The sequence below is a fragment of the Pygocentrus nattereri genome, chromosome 25, assembly GCF_015220715.1.
Source record: "Pygocentrus nattereri isolate fPygNat1 chromosome 25, fPygNat1.pri, whole genome shotgun sequence".
Lineage (NCBI taxonomy): Eukaryota > Metazoa > Chordata > Actinopteri > Characiformes > Serrasalmidae > Pygocentrus > Pygocentrus nattereri.
Window position 1 is genome coordinate 2,227,501 of NC_051235.1, and position 22,031 is coordinate 2,249,531.

Consider the following 22,031-nt stretch of genomic DNA (forward strand, 5'->3'; position numbering starts at 1 on the left):
ACACACACAGACACACACGCACACACACACAGACACACACAGACACACACACAGACACACACACAGACACACACACACACAGACACACACACACACAGACACACACACAGACACACACACACACACACACACACACACACACACACACACACACGCAGACACACACACAGACACACACGCACACACACACAGACACACACAGACACACACACAGACACACACATACACACACACACACAGACACACACACACAGACACACACACACACACAGTCAGCAGCAGGAAGTCAGGGACATGCCTTTCTCTCTTTGTCTCTCTCTCTAACTCGTTCTCTATCTCTCTCTCCCTTTCCTTCACTTCTCTCTCTCTCTGTCTCCATGGCTGAATAACTGCATCCTTCAAAACACACAGCCAGTCCTGTTTCCTGTCTCCTTCAAACACACACAGACACACACAGACACACACACACACACACACACACACACATACATATATATATATATATATATACACACACACACACCCTCCACCCCCCACCGAGCCGTATTTGGAATAGGAATGGGTCTGTGGAGAATACAGTGGTAATCCCCACTGCTTTGTGTGCTCTGTGAAATAGAGGGATGAAAAGAAAGGAAAGAACAATCAGAGGTGGATGAGGAGGAGGAGGACATGGTAGGGAAATATATATGGATGTGTCTGTTTGAGTGTATGAAACAACAGGCAGTTGTCAGAGTGTAACTCATCAGGACTCAGGGCTGAAATTACGCGTGTGCGGTTGAGTTGCTGGTATAAAGCAGCGAGTTACAGTAACGCCGTGTGTCCTGGAACTGAGCGATGTGGTTATAATACCAGGCATTGCAGAAAACCCACGTCAGTCGTCAAGAGCAACAGCGGTGAGGAAAGCCTCCTAAAGAGCAGGAGGAAGAAACCTTGACCCCAAAGAGGAGCCCATCCTCCTCTGGTCGGCACCGGATAGCAAAATAATAACACAAGAGCAGCACAGAAGACTAGAATCGCTCTACAGCTGAAGGTGGAAAGAGGGAGTTTCTATGGTGGTGCTACCAGGTTGCTACGCTATTCCAGCTGTTTGTTGCTTTGGTGGTTGCTTAGATGTTGCTAGGCCATTACTATGGTCTCCCAGGTGATTGCTAAGATGTTGCTAGGCCATTACTATGGTCTCCCAGGTGATTGCTAAGATGTTGCTAGGCCATTACTATGGTCTCCCAGGTGATTGCTAAGATGTTGCTAGGCCATTACTATGGTCTCCCAGGTGGTTGCTTAGATGTTGCTAGGCCATTACTATGGTCTCCCAGGTGATTGCTAAGATGTTGCTAGGCCATTACTATGGTCTCCCAGGTGGTTGCTTAGATGTTGCTAGGCCATTACTATGGTCTCCCAGGTGATTGCTAAGATGTTGCTAGGCCATTACTATGGTCTCCCAGGTGGTTGCTTAGATGTTGCTAGGCCATTACTATGGTCTCCCAGGTGATTGCTAAGATGTTGCTAGGCCATTACTATGGTCTCCCAGGTGGTTGCTTAGATGTTGCTAGGCCATTACTATGGTCTCCCAGGTGATTGCTAAGATGTTGCTAGGCCATTACTATGGTCTCCCAGGTGGTTGCTTAGATGCTGCTATGCCAATGCTATGGTCTCCCAGGTGGTTGCTAAGATGTTACCCTGGCCATTACTATGGTCTCAGAGTATCAGAGAAACAGATGGACTACAGTCTGTAACTGTAGAACTACAGAGTGCAGCTATACAGTAAGTGGAGCTGATAAAGTGGACAGTGAGTGTAGAAACAAGGCGCGGTGGGTGGCGCTGTCGCCTCACAGCGAGGAGGGTCTGGGTTCGATTCCCCGGCTGGGTGACCGGGGTCCTCTCTGTGTGGAGTGTGCATGTTCTCCCCGTGTCTGTGTGGGTTTCCTCCGGGTTCTCCGGTTTCCTCCCACAGTCCAAAGACAGGCAGTCAGGCCAATTGGACGTGCTAAATTGCCCCTGGGTGTGAGTGACTGTCTGTGTCTGTCTGTCTGCCCTGCGATGGCCTAGCCACCTGTCCAGGGTGTATCCTGCCTTCCGCCCGATGACCGCTGGGATAGGCTCCAGCACCGCTCCAGCACCGCCCCCCCCCCCCCCCGCGACCCTGACGGAGAAGCGGCTTAGAAAATGGATGGAAGGATGGATGGATGGATCATTAAGGTGCTCACGTTCATCTCAGCCGACCGTGAAACAATCTCTCTGAACTGAACTCCTCTCAGTTTGCTGCCTGAAATGTGCGACTGTGTTTGCCAGTGTTAAATGTGCTAGCTCATCTTTTGCATGCATAATATAATGATTTGTTAAAAAAAAAACAATTCCCTCTGTTTCTCTATTTTTCAATCCAATTTTCCTCTCTCTTCCTCTCTCACCGCACACGCTGTAATTTGCTCTCCTGCGGAGCAGCGCGCTCTTCTCCGCTTCGCTAATGCAGCACCTGGGCCCGGGCCAGGAGGAGCCCGTTTGGGGATTGTTGTTGAGTGTGGTGTCTGCTGACGGTTGGCATTTTGGACGGCGTGGTGAAATGTCACTAACATTAAGCAGGACGAATAATGTGAGACCGGCGGCTCGAGGCTATTACTTTACCCCCTACGTGCGAGCGTAATTAATTTTTCCTGGTTAAATTTACTTCGGTTTTACAAAATAAAAGTGCTTCGCGCCGCATCATGCACCTCATTACTGGCCCACATGTCAATTGATCTTTCCTGAGAAGTGCTTTTTGGACTAATTCCTGCCGTTTATTGGCATTTTGTGTGCCAATACGAACTCACTGTACCCAAACCGCTGCAGTGCCGAGTTCTGGGAAGTGTCTATTTTTGAAAATGCGCCCTTATTGAGACTCCGTTCACTGCCTACAGGCTCAGATGATGCAGACTGCAGTAGACTCTAATAAGTACCAGACACTGAGGCAATGATACAGTACCATCCAAACACTTCATCTTTGCTGTAATCCTAAAGACGCCTGACCCTGTTTGCACCTGGTCACTTCATGGGTCCAGTATCTGGATTGTATTCTGATAAGATTTTAGCCACGTGCATCCGACTGCTGGGTGGGATGGGAATATGCAAATCCGCTCATTATGCGGCAACCAAACACCAGATGTTTCAGCCTCTTCCTCTGCAGCCTGTCCATATCCATGCGCCCAGTGAAGCACCACACAGGAAGGAGCTTCAGTTGTACTGAGAGGAGTTTTGGTTGTGGTGGGAGGTGTTTTGGTTGTGGTGGGAGGGGTTTTAGTTGTATTGGGAGGAGTTTTGGTTGTACCGGTAGGGGGGGTCAAAGAGGCTGAACGATGGACTGACCACCCCAGAGTCCAGACCTCAGCACCACTGAATGGGTTTGGCCACTTCAGAAAATCATCAACCAGCTTCTAAGATTGAACTTTAGAGGCGTGTCTGCAGGTTCTTTGAGGAGCTGAAAGTGAGTCTCCTGAGAAGAACGGAAGCTGGAATGAAGACTGGAGTTTTACTTAATGGCTGGTTTGACTGGAAATCAATGAAAAAGCCCTTTGACTTCTGGACGGTGCTGTAAGTGCACATTGGAAAAGAATCTAAAAAGAAGATGGTTTGGATTCGATTTTAAGTAATTCTCTACGTTGCTACACAGTTCTGATGTTGTCACTGTTCGTGTAAAATGTTGAGAAGAGTAAAAGTGAACTCTACTGTACGTAGCTGGTAACAATCGCACCCTTGTTTTCCACACATTCAACCCCCCAACAGGCATTCACTTATTGTAAAAGCCTGCATTCCTGTAAATCCCAGCATGCTGAATTCAGAGAAAGCTCTCTGAAGCCCTGCGGTGACTCCGAGACTTTTTGTTCCGTGCAACGGCTTATCGGAACGTGTCCGGCGAGGACTGTCAGGAGCTGATCTTGTAGAAGATCCATTAAATGTGGGGTAGAAACGGCGACAGGAGGGCCCAGAGGACTCCCTCTGAATCCATTACTCAAAGACTGTCAAAGGCAACGGAGACAGGCCGACAGATTCATGAGAGAAGCTTCCAGAACCTTCTCCCAGGCCTGTTATTGATGTGTCACATAAATGGACAAACGGCATTTAAGGTAAGTTTAAGGTAAGCTTGATGTTCCCTAAATACTCTCTTAAAAATTAAGGGCTGGTTCCCTACGTAATACATACAAGGAAGGTTCTAGATAAACTTACCGAGTCAGAACCATTCCCAGTGGTGGTGATGGGAACCAGACGTCCCTCTAAAAGCTCCTACAGAAAGTTCCTACATGAACTGGTTCTGAATTCACTGCCTGATGACTGAGACGCTGTTTTATGAGAGTTTAGAGAACTTCAACTCCATTCACGGTGGAGGGAGACATGCAGGGCGCTGTGCGGCAAAATAGTCCCCAAAGAAAACTCATTATTCCAGATTTTCCACTGTTTTCCCATCATAAACATTCCATATAAGCTCAGAAGACTCGTGTAGGTTCTCTGGAGGTTCTGGATGGTAAATAAAGTGTCTATATCTGTGTTGTAGTCATGGCGACGCCTGGTTCCCATCACCACCACTGTAAAGAAGTCACATTTGATAAGTTTCTCTACAGTGAACCATTCTCCCCCAGAATTATGTTGTAATCAACATACACTATATGGACAAATGTATTGGGACACCTACAGGAGCTTATATGAATCCCATTCTAAACCCATAGGCAATAATATGGAGTTGGTCACCTTTGCAGCTCCAACAGCTTCCACTCTTCTGGGAAGCTTCCTACAGATTTCGGAGAGGGCCTGTGGGAACATCCGGCCATTCATCCAGAAAAGCATCTGTGAGGTCAGGCACTGATGCTCGACGAGAGGGCCTGCCTTACAATCTCTGTTCTAGTTCATCCCAAAGGTGTTGGATGGGGTTCAGGTGAGGGTTCTGTGAGGGTCAGTCAAGTTCTTCCACACCAAACTCACCCAGCCAGGCCTTTATGGAGCTGCTTTGTGCACTGAGTCAGTGCTCAGTCACGCTGGAACAGACCAGGTTCTTCCCCAAACTGTTCCCACAAAGTTGGAAGCTACAGTTGTACAAAATGTCTTGGTGCTGAAGCATTAAGATTTCCCTTCACTGAAACTTCCCTTCACTGGAACTAGGGTTCTAGGCCAACCCCTGAAAAACAGCCCCATATCATCATCCCTCCTCCACCAAACTTTACAGCTGGCACAGTGCAGTCAGGCAGGTAACCTTCACCTGGCATTCGCCAAACCCAGACGCGTCCATCAGACTGACAGAGAAAAGTGTGATTGGTCAGTCCACAGAACACGTTTCCACTGCTCAGAGTCCAGTGGCGGCGCTTTACACCCTTGACGGTTGGCATTGCGTATTTTGATCTTAGGCTTGTGTGCAGCTGCTCAGCCATGGAAACCCATTTCATGAAGCTCCTTCAGCAGAATTCAACTCCTCTTTAAGTGCACGTCCATCTCGAAGGCACATGGACGCTACAGATTACACTTGTTCCGGTTGTTTTTAAGGGTAAATAAAGGCTAATCTTTCATTTTCCTTCTCAGCAAACAGCTCAGCAGGACTTGAAGCCAAACACAGAGTCTCACAGTCAGAGTTGTTTTCACACCACTTGAGAACTAAGGGGATTGAATGCCTTTCATTCATAAAGATAAGTATCACAAGAACAGAATCAGGAGCAACCAGCATGCCTGCCATAACCAAGCCCAGCCCTGACAACGTGATGCTGCAGGATTACATTTATGGCATTTGGCAGACGCTCTTATCCAGGGCGACTTACAATTTGACAGGGAGGTGAAGGTGGTGTTAGGAGTCTTGCCCAAGGACTCTTATGGGTGTAGTGTAGGGTGGTTACCCAGATGGGGGATTGAACCCCAGTCTAGAAGGCAGCGGTGTTACCCACTACACTAACCAACCACCCCTTTTCGTTCTGATTATTATTGGACATTTCAGAGAGAGCTTCTGAAATACATTCACTCTGGTGGGGTCCGATTTTTGGAGTTGTTAGCATCTCCGCCCAAAATAAACACAAGCCACTTCCCTGCTTGCTGGGGCCTCGTGACCCCTGACAAGAATAGGGTCGGTGAGTGCCACACACGTAAAAGGACTATGTTGGGATTGTTGTGAAACAAACTGAAATCTAGGCACCACTTTCAAATAAGGCTGCTGAATGGTTTAAAACGAGTGTGTTAATGGTTATTACATAAGTCATAAGGGCCTTAAAATCATTAATAAGCCGTTACAACGTGTAAATGAAACAGGCAGCAGTGACCTGCTGTTCGCCTGAATACTGACCCCTCGTTCCTTTACACCGTTAAACCTCAGATGGGCTGTTTACGGGTCTTACTTTGTTTTGTTGATCAGTCAGCACTAAGCTAGGCAGCTTCCCCACACATTCAGATTCATTAGGTGTCCCCACTGTTTAATTTACAGCACTGTGAGAAAGTTTTAGGCATCTGAGCAAATGTTTGAACAATGTACCTCCGCAGTGAGTTTATCACAATATACATTATACAGTTTTATTTAATATATACAGAAATGATGTTGCTGCCTCTGCTTCTACCTCAGACTGCAAAATTCCCCTTTATGCAGATGACATGATTTTATATTGCTCAGCTGATTCTATTCAGGCTGCAACAAGAAAATTACAGAGCTCATTTAATGCTCTGCAGGTGGCGCTATATAAGCACAAACTAGTTTTAAATGCCACGAAAACTAAGTTCATGCTGTTTTCCAGATCTTTTAATACTGATTTTAGTACTGTAAATATTACTACCCTGGCAGGATCCACTATTGTGAGAGTCATGGAATATAAATACCTTGGCATATGGCTGGATGATAAACTCAGTTTTAAACCACACATTAATAAACTAGTCAGTAAATGCGACAGAAGCTGGGTTATTTTTATAGACAGTCCTGTTTCCCCACGCACGCCAGAAAAAGACTAGTTGAAGCAGCTTTACTATCAGTGCTGGACTTTGGTGACGTTATTATAAATATGCTCCTCCAGCTCTCTCAAATTACTGGACCCCGTGTATCACTCTGCCCTGAGGGTCATCACTGGAGATCCGTACAGAACAGTACAGATCCGTACAGACCTGCTCCAGTAACTGGATCAGCTGCCAGGTACCAAGAGTTTTTACTGAACTGGGAGAATCTGCTTTTAGTCACAGCACCAGCTGGAATTCACTACAGGACACACTAAAACTCGGCTCACTGGCGTCACTCAGTCATTTTAAACTTTTAATATCAAACCACCTTCAGCCTGCACCTGTTTTACTTAATCTTATTTATTCTTAACTTCTATTTCTTGTTTTAGCTCTTCTCTTAGTTCTTTATTACTTTTTAACTTATTTTAATTCGTTTTTTTATCATTATTAGTATTATTATATTTTTTATTTTATTAATTTCTTCTTTTGATCTTTATCTCTTATCAATGAAACCTCATGTTTTATTTTCATTATTATTTTTATCTTTTATTCACTGTTATTTTTAAATGTTCTTTTAATTTAAAATGATTAAATGTAGTTATTATTTTCTTTGTCGTGTCAATCCCTGTTTTTGTAAACGCTCGGCTACATTGAAAATGAGGGTTGCCCTCAATGTACTTCCGAGTCAAAATAAAGGTTGATTGATTGATTAGAATAAACTCATATTCATAATTCAAACAAACATAAAAACAATAAAAAGTGATGTGATTGACGATGTTCAGCACGTTTCGTTAAAGATGTTTGGTTAAAACTGTTGCTCTTAGAAAAGTGAGCAATGCGGCCGACTTCAAATTCTGAGCTCAGTGCACTTCAAATAGTAAATCAACAGATCAGTGATTCGCTGCTGTCGGATCAAAACCTCGTATCTCCAAAACTGACTTTACAGGAGAAGAAAAAACCTCCTCTACTTTTAATGTAAGTCAATGGAACCAGATGTCTTTACCAAGTCGTTTTGGGCCATTTCTTTTGGTCCATTCACACGAAATTTACACACGATGTAAAGAGCAACAGGCGTTTTCAACAAGGTTTTGTTCTGACAGCAGCCGATTTGTCTTAGGTTTAAAACTTGTTTAGCTTATTTTAAATCAATCAGGTTACAAAATGTTAAGTTAAAAATGTTCAGATTGTTTTTTCCCCCCAATATGCGTGTGACATATCCCTGTCCAATGAAAACCATGTATCTCCATCTTGGCTGATATTTACTTTTCTAGTGTAGACATTTCATGATGAACGGACCAATAGAAACGCTCCAAAATCACTTGGAACCAACTCTCTTTGAAAGATGAGTGTTTTTGCCCTCTCCTGTAAACTTCATATTTTGGAGATACTTCTTTCTCATTGGACAGCGACGATATGCATTATACAAGATTGTAATGCCCTCAAAATCCTTCTGAAATTACACCGTATGATTTTATCAAAACAAAAAAAAGGTGAAAACACAAACAGTGACTTATTTCACTCACAGCGTATCTTTATGATATATGGGTAGTGTTCTGAATCCGTGGTCTAGTCCTGACAAAACCCATCATACACTCAGCAAAGAGTATTGTGATGGAATATGTAACATGTTGTCATATAAAATACCACCTTTACATTTGGGGCATGTTTTCTGAGACTCTGACACATGATCACAGCATTTCTAGACAAATGGAGCTTCAGCGCCTGAACGATTTAGAAACCGTAACACTGGCTGAGACACGACCCGCTGCTACAAGTGACTGATGGCACTCATTTAATATCTGAAGCTGATTTATCGTTTTAGCAGAGATGATTTAATGTTCCTGAAATAAATACATTTAATGTCCCGGACCTACAAACACTCAACTGAGAAGCCCTGATTGAACCTCTTAAACGCAGGTCTGTACGTAGAACCACACTTCAGTTCCACACTCTTAGAACTCTTAGAACCACAGAACTGGCACGTGAATGTGGAATAATGAATAGTATTTACTGAATAATTTATGGTAGGTACTTCAGAATTTATAGTCGGTACGGAACAATTTACAATAGATACTCAAGAATTTACAGAGATTCCTCAATGATTCATAGAATTTAATAATTCAAAGCAGACACTGAATAACCTACAGCAGATACTAAATAATTCATAGTAAATACTAAGTAATTCATAGTAGAAACTGAACAATTCATAGTAGTTATTGAATATTTCAGAGTAAATACTAAATTATACATAGTAGTAACTGAATAATTCATAGTAAATACTAAATAATTCATAGTAGTTACTGAAAGTTTCATAGTAAATACTAAATAATTCATAGAAGATACTGAATAATTCATAGTAGTTACTGAATATTTCAGAGTAAATACTAAATTATTCATAGTAGAAACTGAACAATTTGTAGTAGATACTAAATAATTCATAGTACATACTGAATGATTTATAGTAAATACTGAATAATTCATAGTAGATACTGAAAAAATCATAGTAGAAACTGAATAATTATTAGTCATTATTGAAGAATTCATAATAAACACTAAATAATCCATAGCAGACCCTGAAAAATTTACAGTAGATACTAAATAATTCATAGTACACATTGAAAAATTCTCAGTATGTACTAAATAATTCACAGTAGGTACTGAATAATTCTTGGTTGTTACTGAATAATTCAAAGATACGAAATAATTCATAGTTAGTAAATGATTAATAATAAGTCTTATGATGAATAAACCGCATCAGTGACTTTAGAGTCCAGGCTCTTTATTATTCATTATAAAGTTTATTATAAAGTTATGATTCACGGTGACTGTCGATCACCCAGAGGCAGAAGATGGAGATTTCTTTCACACACTGGTCACTTCTACTTTTATACGTGAGGACCTGATTCTGGGTCAGTACTTTAAGGCTCAGAATCCCCCCCCCTCTACCGGTCCTCTTCTCATTCCAGAGCCTCCGGAATGCCAACTTCATTGCTAGGAATGCAACAGGATCATCTCAAGCGTGGCTGTCCTTCAGGTTTTAGCTAATGAAGAGCCCCCTCGTTTCCATTCTGAGAAAAGAGCCTCAGGAATGCTCGGAATTCTTGTGCCAGTCAGTCAAGACTCCCAACAAAGGCGTTCTGGAGCTGCACTCCGGAATTAAACTCTGGACTTAGTATGCAGGACGCCCAGGACGTGGCCGGACCACCTGCTCGGAATGTGACTGTTTTAATGTGGCCTGTGTGCTGAATCAGGCTGACAGAACCGTTAAAAATAGAGCGAGACTCGCCCCGTCTGGACTAAACCATCTGCGTCAGAGACCAGCGAAGAAACGCAACGGTATGACCAACACGGCCAGCGCAACACATCAGGCCGGACTCGGAAGACTCAGAGGACTCCTGGCCAAGCACAACATGTTTAATGGAATTTTTCAGCAGTCACACATGCATGCAATTACAGTGGAATTATGTTTGGAATGATCAGAATTCTTGCAGGAACAGCTCCTGAAAATGCTGTGGAATGGAATGCCGTTTTAAGTCACTGTACAAGTAAATAAATAAAATAAATGGGGACAAAATCTGAGACAAAATAGAAAAGCTAGGTTTTCATTTAATTTAAATAACCTGGAAATAAACTACAGAATGTTTTATAATTTAGAGAAATTATCTGACCATTAGAGGTGGAGCGATATGGCAAAAATATATCGCGATACTTTTCACAACACACGATATATCATATTTATTTTTGTCAGACATCTGCTTCTATTGCTGTGCTTTTAAGTCTAATATATGTAAATGAGCTCAGCTCTGATTGGCTGAGCCTCACTCCAACAGCACTCCGAGCTGAAACACTCCTTATAACTTCAGTAAGAGTGGGCGGAGCTACTGCTGTAGGATGAATAGGCGAATACATTTATTTGTTGTGCCTTTAAGACCAATATATGTAAATGAGCTTTGCTTTGATTGGCTTTCTGAAAGCAATCATAACTGAAAAACTTCTCACTTCAGTGTAAGTGGGTGGAGCTACCGCTGTAGGTTGAATAGGCGGGCGTATGTAAATTAAACAGGCTGATTTTGTTGCTGAGCTTTTAACAATAATATGGAAATGAGCTTTGCTCTGATTGGCTGCCTCATTTAAGGCACCTAGAGCTAAAACACTCCTTATAACTTCAGTACGAGTGGGCGGAGCTACACTGCTCTAGGCTGAATAGGCAGAATATGTGTAAATTAAACAGGCTGTTTGTGTTACTGTGCCTTAAAACTAATATATGCAAATGAGCTCTGTTCTGATTGGCTGCCTCCTTCAAAGTGCTCAGAGCTGAAACACTCCTTATAGCTTCAGTGTGATTCAGTGTATATTGGCCTTAAAGGCACAGCAACCCAAACAGCCTTTTTACATATATTCGCCTATTCAGCCTATAGCAGTAGCTCCGCCCACTTGATTCTGAGATCAATCGATACCTAAAGATCAAGCGGGATCATCTTTTTCGAGTCTGTGTGTGACGTTAATATGTAAAGACGTACGAGGTGCTGTGAAAAGCTCCCTCTGCCTTTTAAATGAGTATTTCAGGCTTTACAGGGCGACTCATAATGCTCAGCATAGTCCAGCCTGTTTTTATTCTCCTCACTCATAAATGGGACTGTTTTATATATGGCCATTATAATAACTGACTCTGTATATGGTCAGATCACCCTGTCGGAGTCCTTCAGAAATTCAGATCATTCCAAAGTGTTCTGCACTTTCCCTCCACTTCTTTTAATGATACGGCTCAGAGAGCGCGAAGCTGCTATTGTATGGTTTCGCATCGATTCGTCACATTGACTGCTGTCCGCAAACCGCACAGCACTAGTGTCAAATCAAAATAGACTTCCATCCCTCAGCAGCCCCATCTGTGTTACAGGGTGGAAAAACCCCACTCTTTCTAAACCCCACACTTCTGAAGCACTTTATTAGCATTTGAAAGCAATCCGACCGCGGCCCGACAGACAACTCAAAGACGTGGCGGTTTCGCTCCCCCATGAGACGCGGGACACAGAAACCAATTCTACTTCCTACAGGTCGCCCCCAGCCGCTCTGGGGTCCATTAGGAGCGGATGAATGGGGTCTGAAACTGAGGAAATGAGGGACGCTTGCTCGACCAAATGGGACCCCCGGCCCATTCCTCGCTGACCATCAGCGGCCCTCATCTGACAGGCCTGAGTGACAGGCCGAATTGACCCGTGTGACTGGAAGCTCCAGACGCGGTTATCTCTGCCCACAGTTCAGCTGCCTTGCGAATTTAAAGAGGAAAGGAGAGAGAGAAAGCGAGAGGGAGAGAGAGAGAGATAGGCAGAATGCGAATCAGCCAAACAGCAGGAGGTGAGACAGGATAGCAGAGAAAACTCTCTCTCCTCTAACAGCAGGTGAAATGAGCCCAATGTTCGGTCGGAATATTGACCACCGACAACAAGCCTGCATTTCTACAGTTCAGATGGATATTTCCACTCCGTATGCCGCCAGTCGAGTCTTGAATAAGAGAAGGCACAAAAAGCACCTTGATTGATCCCCCAGATCTTTCAAGGTTATCTCAAATTGGCTCTAACCCTGACCTCCCACATCAATTGTCAAACAAGACTCTCTGGATGGAATTGCTCAGGAATTGACCAGGTATCCCATTTTCAGGCACCATTCCGAATCTTTCTTACAGATTCAAGAGCAGTTCGATCTTTCAAATCTTTCTTTTGTTTTTTTGCAAATTTGTCAAATTCTTGTAAACTGACATCAGTGTTGATGGAGATACTGGAGCTCCTACAAACCCAATTCCAAAACAGCTGGGACAGTATGTGAAACGAGACGAGATGTAACGGTTTACCTTTTCCAATTCACCATTTCTTCTTTCACCATTCTGAAAATGATCCTTGCAAAATGTTCCAAAAATGTTGTGAGAGAGGAAATTTAACACTAGAAACATTCCAAGGAGAATTCAGAACCATAGGCCAATTGTGCTTGCATACACTAAGGGGCAGTGAGCACACTTGCCCAGAGCAGTGGGCAGCCCTATCCACGGCACCAGGGGAGCAGTTGGGGGTTAGGTGCCGTGGATAGGGCAGTTCAGTCATGTCCTGTTGGCTCAGGGGATCAAACCCACGACCTGGTCACAAGGCTGGTATCCTAACCTCCAGCCCACGACTGCCCCCAAAATGTTGTAAAATGTTCAAGAAACTTCCTAAACCACAGTCCACAAATGCATCAGTGTAAAAACCAACTGTTTAAGAACAGCGTTCCGCAGCGAGAGACTGCAAGTATCTTAGATATTTCACCCTCTACAGTGCATGATTTGATTCAGGCAATCCAGAGAAATCACTGTGCATGAAAAAGGCCAAAAACCACAACTGATATTCAACCCCTCAGATAGCACTGCATTAAAAACAGGCATGTTTCTCTGACTGATGTCACCACATGGGCTTGAGAATACTTTGGCAAACTGTCATCAATAAACATGATTCATTGCTGCAAATGCAAGTTGAGAGTGTCCTCTGCACAGTGGAAGCAATGTCCAGAGATAATATAAGATTTATAAGGTAAAACATTAAATATTGCTTTTGTACAGTTTACAGTTTAATGTAGTTCAAATGTAATTTACTAACCACTGCTTTCTGGGTTTATCCAGTAAATAATCTGTTAAATAGAAGAATAATATCCGTATAAACGCCTGTATCCGATTACATTCCCTATCGGAAAGTTTCAGTCCGTTCTGCATGAGCGTCGCGTCACAGTGAGAGTTTATACCGTTCAACACCGCGGAGCAGAAACTGGTCTGCAGAGGAGACGAAGTTCATGCTCTGATCTTTAAAAGACGGCGGTGGGACGGACGTCCAGCTTATGTGTCTCAGAACACGACGTCTTCCTCTCGGCCTTCTTTAATAAGGACATTAATGAAGGACGTTTTGCCGAGTCTGTTTTCTTGTAATGAGCCTGTAAACAGAGATTATCCATCAGATTTTAAAGAGCAGAGTGAGAATAAACACCTCAGTCTTCATCTATAATTAGAATTAATTTAATCGGATTGGCAAAAATCTTTGCATGTGAACAGACAGTGGTTTCATTAGAGCAGCCGATAGACAACTTGTTTAAATGTTGGCAAGTATGGCAACTATTAATATCTCACTTTGAAGAACGGTTCTAAGCTGTTTTCCCCCTTTACTCTGTCATGTGCATTGGTAACTCTGAATGCATGACCCTGACTCTATACATTAAAATATCAATTACTAAAAAAGCAGCTTGGCTCCACTTCACACAGCTTTCTTCAGAGCTCTAGTCGACTCCAGATGACTGAACGAGGTAATTAAACCTTTATAAAACACAGAAACGTTCTCCCACTGGTGCAAGTTGACCAGGTGAACATCTCTTTGATGAGCAAACAAGCCTCTGCAATCAATATCAAAAGTTCTTCAAAACAGCGTCTGTCAAGGTTTCAAGCTTCCAGCTCGTCTTAAAATACCTCCATTGCTCTTCTTCTAAAACTGACATCTGCGTTTGTGTTATATTTGAGGTCTGGGCCGTCAGACAGTTAGCAGAGCTCGCAGCGAGGAATGATGGGTCGTTTCATTCATCTGCCAGCTGAGCAACATCATCCATCACGCTGAGGTTGGCGCGGGTGCCTCCGCGGGCGCCCTATCAGAGCTCGGCTTTGCGCAACACATTTCAGATAGATTCCACCTGTCACCTGACCCTCCACACACACTCTCGCACACCCACACACACACCCTGCCAGCCTGTGACAGCAACATCAGACATCCATGACCAGGGGCACCAACAGCGGCAGAGCCGACTGCGCCGAAAAAACGCTGAAGGAAAAATGGCTGCCAAGAGAAATTACTGCTCTCACAGGCAAAATAAAACGGATGTCTGCCGAGAAATAAATAATAAAAAAAAAAGAATAACAACTTTAGCCCCTCTTTAACAATATAAGCACAGGAACTTTAAAGCACAGCAGCACAGCTGGGTGATGCCAAGTAGATCACTACATAAAACTTCTAAACATACTTTGCCACGATTTCTATTCTGAGATGTTCAAAAGTCGCTTCATGTGAGTCTGAGTTGAGTCTTGAGTGTCTCTCTGGGGTGCAAGTCTGAGTCAAGACTCACATCTCTGGGGGGGTCACAGTGCAGCTGTGTGTGTCTGAGGTGTGAGTTGGAGTCGAGCCTCTGAGGTGCAAATACAGGTTGAGCCTTAAGTCTCTGAAATGGTCTCTGCTTTCTGGGGTGTGAGTCTGAGTCGAGCTTTGAGTCTTTGAAATATGAGTCTGAGTCAAGTCTTGAGTTTCTTGGAGGTGAGTCTGAGTCGAGTCTCTGAAATGTGAGCCTGAGTTGAGCACTGAGTCTCTGAAATGTGAGTCTGAGTCAAATCTCGGGGTGTGAGTCTGCGGTGTGAGTCTGAGTTGAGCCACAAGTGCCTGAAATTTAACTCTGAGTCAAGTCCCAAGCTTCTGGGGTGTACGCCCAAGTCAAGACTAGTCTCTGCAATGTGAGTCTGAGTTGAGACACGAGTGTCTGGGTTTGAGTCAGAGTTGGGTCTTGATCGTCTGGGGTGCGAGTCTCGCTTGAGTCCCATGTTTCTGGGATGCGAGTCCAAGACGAGTCCAGTGTCGTTGAGCTGACCCTTCACTTGAGTCCAAGCCAAGTCTTGAGTCTCTCAAAATCTTGAGTCTTTAAGGTTTAAGGGTCCCCTCCAGTCTTTGCACTCCGAGTCTGAGTCAAGTTTCAAGTCTCTGGGGTACGAGTCAAGACAGCGGTGCCTAGTCCAATTTGAGTCTTGAGTTTCTGGGGTGAAAATTAGAGTCAAGCCTGGAGTCTTTGAGGAGGAAGTTCAAGTTGAGTCTTTCGCAGCTCCTGCCACCAATAGCTGTAAATTAAATTAGAGAATCTATCCACATTAATCAACTAAAATCACTTTTAAAAATAAAGGTTCCTAAATTGAACATATGGTTCTAGACAAAACGTTTAGTGGCATAGAACCTTTATGCCCTGTGGAGGTTCTTAAATCTGTTCATATCTTTACAAAAAAGGAATCTTCACTGTAAAATACTTTAGGAAACAAAAGTAGTCCTTCACTTACTAATAAATTAATTAACACTGAATAAAAAATAAATTATATTTAAGTGAAATAATCTGGGAAACAATTTCTTGGGAAAAAGCAAAAATTGTCTGCCAATGGAGCAAAACACTTTCACTACATTCAAAAGAAAAGTACAAACAATTCAAAATAAAAGTTGAATTTTTCCTAAAACAAGTAAAAATGACCAGGAACAGGTTGAGAATTTGCAAAAGCATTTTAACAGCGATCTCAAAACGACAAATTTTAGAAATTTTCAATAAATTTGAGATGACTTCACTTGTTGGGATAAAATTTTTTACAGCATTAGAACTGGTTTTAGTTCAATAGGGCAACTTTATTTTTAAGAAATGTATTGCGATGGGTATAAAAATAAATGAACAAATAATGATCAAAACAAGTGTTTAAAGTACTGAAGCAGCAGCCGACTGGACTTCAGGTCACTGTGTGGAGGTCAGAAATCACGGCTGAGAAAAGGTCACCGTGATAAACAATCGTCCATGTGGACGTATTCAGGAAGGTCAGGGAGGACGCGGTTTTCTCATCAGGAAAACATGAAATACACCAGCACAGTGAATGTCAGCGCTAATAACTCAGCCCGGGAGGTAAATCGCTCCAGCTCCACAGCTTATATATCCAAAAAGCGTGACGGCCCGGCGCGGCTCCATGCAGATCGCCCCGGGAAAACACCCTGACCCTGAAACTGACACCAGCCAAGGAGAGCGGAGGGTTGGATTTCCGATCGATCTCTAAAGCAACCGTGGCAAATGACATGTTTCCCACCACACCCAGGCTATTAGACAGAAATGTCAGCACCAGGCCGCTCTCCAGACGCTGCCTGCTGTACATCAGGAATGAGGAATCTGAGGCCGAAAAATGAGAAGGTATGAACAAGAACCAGCACAACTCTCCCTGGAACTGAAATAGCCCACCCGGACCCAAAGGAAGGGAATGATTTCAGTAAACATTTAAACAGCTGGTAGCGCTTAGTGATGTGGACGGAGGTGTAAAATGGAGTTTCCATCCACTTTGTGCACAAATTAAAAGAAGTGAAACTGAAAATTGTGATTTTTGTCAGCTTCTTTCCATCAAATTGGGCTTTGAGTTATGAAGAAGCTTTGCATAAATACTTCACTTCCAGCAAAAAACGATCTATTATCATTAAAAAAAAGTCATGTTTTGCATAGTTGTTCAAGATGTAAACAGAGTGGTTCAGAGTGGTTCAGAGTGGTTCTCTGTTCTAGATAAACTGACCAAGTCAGAGCCGTTCACAGTGGTGGTGATGGGAACCAGACGTACCTCTAAAAGCTCCTACAGAAAGTTCCTACATGAACTGGTTCTGAATTCACTGCCTGTTGACTGAGACGCTGTTTTATGAGAGTTTAGAGAACTTCAACTCCATTCATGGTGGAGGGAGACATGCAGGGCGCTGTGCGGCAAAATAGTCCCCAAAGAAAACTCATTATTCCAGATTTTCCACTGTTTTCCATCATCAACATTCCAGATAAGCTCAATAGGTTCTCTGGTGGTTCTGGATGGTAAATAAAGTGTCTATATCTGTGCTGTAGTCATGGCGACGCCTGGTTCCCATCACCACCACTGTAAAGACGTCTGAACCGCTTCACACCTGTACACAGAGTTTTTTGAAAACGCTGTGGAAGATTTTACCCTCAATAAAAAAAGGCTACTACAGCAGACCAGATTGACGCGATCTGAATGAGGCCGACCCCGACCGCGCTGTCTTTGGGAAACTGATTGTGAGAGAACTAAAAGCTTGAATCTGCACTTCAGGCTGTTTCAGGCGAGCCAACCACACAGCATGACAAATAAACTATCCAAACATGCCCTGCAGGGTACCTAGCCTTCTGGGGGGCTAGCAAACAGTCTGTCTGACCAACAGGCCATACAAACACACACACAGCGAAAGTACGTGCGGTTCATTGTTGAGTGCTGCTAAACCCAAAACCCTGAACGGCATAAATATTTTAACCCAAAACAGTGGAGGCAGATGTGCCGGTCAACCTCACTTGAACTTGCTCAGTTTACATGCTTGAAAACGTCATACCTGCATTACGGCTTCACGATGGAAGCTTCTCATGCTTGGTTTCTTCTCCTCAAGCTGTCCAGCAGTGCTAGCTTTCCCAATGCGAACGCATTTTCTCTGTGCAATGTTAGCACTTACAACGGTGAACGTCTGCTTTACGACACCAGAAACCACAGCGAATCTACAACTACGAGTATTTTAAGGTCACAGATGTGAATTTTTAGACATGCATGTTCACATTTTAGCATGAACTATAGAAAATATATTACCATCTTCACACTTTTCCACGCACAGAATTGTTGCTAAACGAGCTAATGTCATTACCTGGTCAAACGGCCGTTTTATTCACATGTGAATATGAACAATGAACACAAATAATCGTGGAAAGAAGGTACTGATTTACAAAATCTTACATTTTCAATAGAAACTACGTCAGATAAATGTTAAATCAAAGACTTATATGGTCATATATGTCACTTTTTCTATGAATACACTCTTTAAAAAGATGGTTCTTCAAGGGGTCTTTAATAAAGGAGAGATGTCTGAGAAACAGCCAAAGAGGAGAAGATCTGAAGAACAAACACTGAAAGAAAGTTCTTAGATCAAGTGAGGACGAAGAGCCATGTTAACGTCGGTGAGGTGTTTCAGCGGCGGAGTGACCTCTGAGAGTGAATGAGGCTGAAGTTTCTTCTTCTTCTTATCCGCATTTTCCTGTTCCACCTTAGATTATGGCACCTGTGGTGCCTGAATGTAACTGCTGCTCCATTTAAAGTGGAACAGGGAAAATGTGAACAAGAAACTGGCAAAAGAAGCTGACCTTAGCTTCCTCGCGACTTGAAAACGGATGAAGAGGCTGCTCTGTTTCTGATTGACAGGCGGACAACATTAACATTTTCGCTGCTTCACAGAACCAATTCATTTGTCCTGATTGATGTTTTTGTGCAACTGGTTAGACTGACAGCAATTATAGTGATAGTTTGCTACCCCACAGCTTAGCTAACATTAGCTACATTACTTGCCGCATGGCTGTTCGCTCTGACGTTATATCACGATATTTGCCCGTACAACATTTAATGGTTTCGTGGCTATGAAAATGTAGAAAACAAGTTTACTAGCCCAGTGTTGTTTACCTTGGCAATGGAGGTCCATGAATTTGAGTGTAGCACTAAACAAAAGGCTTAACTGGTTTTGCTGTTGAGTTCAAATATTCAGAATTGCATACTTCACCTGTAAGGAAGACCCTAGCATGGTTGCTAACTGCCTGCCTGCAGATTGCAGATAGCTCTAAATGATGCAGCACACTTGCTTAGCTTAATAGCAGCTTACGAGGCTAAACGCACTCCAAAAAGTACCCTGCCTCATTGTTTTCGCATCTCCGAAATGTCAGCAGGCACACAGACCACGGATAATATAGCAAAAAGCGCTTACACACAAATAGCTAAACAACGACACGATGAACAAAGGACGAAGACTAACGCGTGTGAGTCACAGAACACAGGCGGTAATTTAAAAATCAATTTACCATCACAAAAGACCAGCGTCGATCCATTTGCAAAGGACAGGAGAATAATTGCTTCGTCCCTGCTTGACAAATGTGTCAGCTTTAAAAAGAAGACAGGCCCAAAAATGATGAAGTTCCCTCCTCGCACAGGCTTCTCAGATGACTTATCGCAGACAGACGAATAATTAACGATATTTTGCTTCCTCAAATCACGGCAGACCACCCACTCAAGTCAACTGACTGGGACAATTTTCTTTTAATATAATGCTGCCACATACAAAAAAGATAAAATAAGGTTCCTCTTTATTCCTTAAGGAGGTACTGATATACCGAAGTGTAAAGCCAGCCAGCAGCAAAGAAGACAGCTTGACGAAAACACAGAGTGATAGCTCCCAGTGACAGACAGGGAAAAGCTTCATGAACAAGCGGGTGTGGGGTTAATTATGCCTCGCGACAGAAAATACCGCTCTCAGCAACCAAATAAAAAATTCTACCCATGCCGATGCTGCATTTGAAGTCGCAGCTCTAATAGAATCAACAATGGGGGAGGCCATAAAAGCCTAAGAAAGTACCTCATGTTCACTTTCCACAGACACATGATCCCAGCAGGTTTCAGTTCAAAGAGCTACTTTCTGTTTCCGCCCGCCAGCAACTCCGAAAACCGGAAAACTAGCAGGCCTATCGCTTTAGCTCTTCGGGCTGAATGCATCCACAGAGACAGACATCCCAACTGCAACTTCAGAGGAAGTCCCTGATGTAGCACATCTCACGTCACTTCTGTTTATGCTCGAACGTGGACTCAAGGTCCACCTGCTTCAACTGCAAGAAAAAGCCTGAAGAAGATAGGACTAGCCATGTTTGAGAAAATCCAGGGTCAACGAGGCCTACATGTTAATTTTTGGTTGTGAAGATATTTCGAACACATTCTGTAGATTCAAATACTTCATACACACACACACACACACACACACCTGCTAAGCCACTTCTCCCTCAGGGGCGCAGGGGGTGCTGGAGCCTATCGCAGCTGTGATTGGGCAGAAAGCAGGATACACTCTGGACAGGTCGCCAGTCCATCACAGGCCAGACAGACACATTCACTCAGATCTAGGGGCAGTTTAGCACGTCCTATTGGCCTGACTGCATGTCTTTGGACTGTGGGAGGAAACCCACGCAGACTCAGAGTGGACATGCAACACGGTCACCCGGCTGGGGAATCGAACCCAGGCCCTTCTTGCTATGAATCGACAGCGCTACCCACCGTGTCACCGTGCCGTCCATAATTCGTTCAGGTTTTTTCAGAAATAACCCACACTTTGCAAAACAATGATCCCAAACGATTACATTTCAAATATGAAATATTGCACATCTCACTTATTGCACATAGTGCAATACATGAACCCGCTGGAGACATTTATTAAAAGAAAACAGAATGTTTTCCCAAAAAAAATCAAACTGACACAATTCTCCCCTGATGCAGTCAATCAGCCAAAACGGAGTTTACTTTAGCACCACAACTGCAAGGCTAACAAACACTAGAAGTCAATATTCACCCGGATCATTTTTCGGTAAATGCATCCTGAAAGCTACTCTGAACATGCCCAGCTCTTCATTAAGTTCACACAAGCTGGTCAATGTGGTTCAGAACAGAATCTGACTTTCTGTGAACCATGAAAATGATCAAAACCTTCTGTCTAAAATAGCTGCCCACAGCTTCCCGTCATATAAGGTTTTTCATTTTTATAGCTCACAGCAAGTCACGCTGTGTCTTGAACCAACCTTACAGAAGAGCAGGACGTAGCTTGAGAGCAGATTTGGGGATGTAATTACAGAAAAGATTTGGGAGACTATTGACTTCTGGTGTTTATTAGCCTTGTAGCTCCAGCGAGAAATTAAAAAAGCCAAATTTGGACACTAAATGTGCGCCGACTGACTACGTCTACACCTTTAGCCAAACTATTCCTTTTAAGATGTTTATTGAGAAACTGATGTTGCAAATTCATAATTAAAACATGAAGCACAGTTGCTATGTTGCACAGTTATGGATGGAAACATTGCATGAGTAGCGGTGTAAAGGATAAGGGGCCCGTCTCTGTGGACCACTCTCACAATGCAGATCCTAGTACAAATGCCCGACGAGGTCCTAGTGTGGGTGCCCAACCTGAACTTTCTTACGTACGCCATATTTAGCAGAACCAACCAAGGCAACCTGAGATAGCAAGGCCTGGAACAAAGCACTGAACAGCTGCTATCTGAGAGTGAGTGAATGATGTTTCAATCCCACGTGTCGCCTCTTCATTTTCAAGGAGTCTTGACTAGACACAACTGACAGAACTAGATCTCGCAACATGCTTACTTATGAATGGGGTGCCAGTCAACTGCTCTTGTGTCTGCTTGAGAAACTTTCTATAGGTTACAGTTAGTCAAGACTGTGCTGTACGGAGATTAGCTTGAAGTTTTCTCTGGAGCAGCTTCGTTTT

At 43.4% G+C, this 22,031-nt stretch overlaps 1 protein-coding gene across 1 annotated transcript in view; it reads right to left on the bottom strand.

Annotated features, from left to right (window-relative positions):
- sh3bp4a (SH3-domain binding protein 4a) overlaps positions 1–22,031 on the bottom strand; it is a 55,900-nt gene that overhangs the window by 7,750 nt on the left and 26,119 nt on the right. The window lies entirely within an intron of this gene.